Genomic DNA, 2,193 nt, shown 5'->3' on the forward strand with positions numbered 1-2,193 from the left:
AGAGAGAGAGAGAGAGAGAGAGAGAGAGAGAGGGAAAATTACTTTACACGTAAAAGTTTAAGTATTGTTGATATTATTCTTGCCTTTGTAGTTGTAGCTAATACCACTATTTTCCCTGTAGGCATTCCACTAACATGTATTATTATGTGTATTACTCTCCTTGCTATCATTCCCCTTGGGCTAAATGTGTTTTAAGGAATGCATTTATACTGTTGTAGTTTCTTGGACAAACTTTACAAGTTAAATATATATCTCTTTTCGTCTTTCAGTTCGATTGAAGAGAAATGCTCTTAGAAATTTGATTAGGTTTGACGGAAGTAAAGTGATATAATAATTTCATCAACTCTTTTTCTGTTTCCCTCCTCCAGGTCAGTTTTTGTAATTTGAGGAATCGTCGTCTCTGGTGGCCAGCCGTCTACGGGAAACAACTGAAGGAAACTAAGAAACTGTTTAGTCTACATGTGTTTCCTTTTTTTCTTCAATTCCTATTTTGCCGCCACACTGCAGTGTCACCAAACACAACCCTGGAGATTTCTCACAGTGACCCCACAAAGACATAACAATGGTGACCTTTTACGAAGTGTGTATCTGTTGCTCTGCGGTTTGGCTTTTCTTTAATCATGGTAAACATTTTATCAAAAGCTATCAGCTCTCCTGCAAGCGAAACATGCCATCTGGCTAAGCAGAAAACGAAATTTTGAAAAGATACGAATATATTATACAAACAATCTTAAAGAGAAAATTACTCAGAGCAATAACTCAATCAAATTTGAAACGAAAGGAAAGTGAAAAAGAAACAATCTTCTGGTGGAGAATTTGAAAGAAACGAGACGCAAAAATTCGAGTCTGCTTGCTTGCCTCTTCTTTGGCACTGAGATCTGAACGCAACACGGCGAGAGATCTGCGCCAAGACATTTTTTAACGGTCTCCGCTCAGGCACGAGCGAACGTTACCTCTGATTCACGACTGCCAAGGTTAGAGCTGATGTCATTCGCGCACATTTGTGACACTCGTTGACTCAAACTGGTGTCAGCCCTTCACCTTACCTGAACTGATTCCAGATTATAACTTGATAGTTACTAAAACTCCCATTCGCCGATTCAAGGAACGTATTTATTGTGCCGCATTGCTTGTGAGTATTTCGCTCTTTTGAAATGTGAACCAGAGACTTTCAGAACAGCGCAGAGATTAATTAAGCAAATCAAAAAGCGCTCTTGTTTAGAATTTTGCTCTGAAGGAGAAATAAAAATGATTTCTTTGGAACAAAAGTGGATGAAATCAGTTAACCGCAAATATTATGAGAGCGACCGCTTGAAGTGTTGGAGCGTGTGTTAATTAACTTGATATCAGTTTCTGCGCTACGTCTGTAAGAGTAATACTTGGATTAAGATTAATGATTCAAGGATTTACATTGGCCATTACTAGCGCGTGTATTCACCGCAAATGAGCGAATGAGAGGTGTGTATACGCCATGCCATTCACCTTCTTTTGGCGACCTCTGAGTCTGATGTACGTCACAATTATATAAAATCTATTATTAAAACGACGTTCTCTCGTCTACGTTGTCGGGAATTTCTGAACTTTACCAAAAAGAAAATAAAACGTTTTGAGAATTCATATTTTGTGAAATGCAGATTCAATACAGGAACACCCAACCAGCACCGTTGGCGTGTTATCATAGAGTCATTTGTATTCACAAAATAATAGATGTTGCAGTAGTCATTTTTAAATGTTTTACATCGCTTGTGTGAGAGTGAGGGGTAAAGAATTCGTCCACGCGGATTTTTAAGTGAGTGGCATTAATTGATTGTTCTGGGGATTTGTTATTGGAGAAAAAAAATCAATTTCTTGTGAAGGAAGTGAAGGAAACCATAAGTTAGTATACCGCTGTACAATTTACCACGCACTTCCGTCCACGGAATTACTGTTCGTGTGTGACGTCACTGGTTGGTGTGTACCTCGTCGAGGCTGGGAAATTTGTCGTCTGCTCACCACTGGTGTCAATGGGATATGTAAAGGGGAAGCACGACTCTCACAGTAAGTACACATTTATTTATTTTATTTACTATTTACCTACTTTCAGTTTTGTATAATAATAGATATATTATGTAATAGATAGCATTTCGCTGCCTCAGAATTACAAACTTCTATCTGCAAAGTTCCTAGTTTTGAAAAATTTGATTTTGATTTTTT

At 38.0% G+C, this 2,193-nt stretch overlaps 1 long non-coding RNA gene across 1 annotated transcript in view; it reads left to right on the plus strand.

The window, feature by feature from the left end:
- The window catches only part of LOC118477925, an 11,157-nt gene extending 9,327 nt beyond the window's left edge, over nt 1-1,830 (plus strand). The window contains exon 2 of the long non-coding RNA XR_004858696.1: nt 369-1,830. This is a non-coding gene — a long non-coding RNA (uncharacterized LOC118477925). The remainder of the gene's footprint in view (nt 1-368) is intronic.
- The last annotated feature ends 363 nt before the right edge of the window (nt 1,831-2,193 follow it).

The sequence above is a fragment of the Aplysia californica genome, unplaced genomic scaffold (assembly GCF_000002075.1).
Source record: "Aplysia californica isolate F4 #8 unplaced genomic scaffold, AplCal3.0 scaffold00297, whole genome shotgun sequence".
NCBI classification, from domain to species: domain Eukaryota; kingdom Metazoa; phylum Mollusca; class Gastropoda; order Aplysiida; family Aplysiidae; genus Aplysia; species Aplysia californica.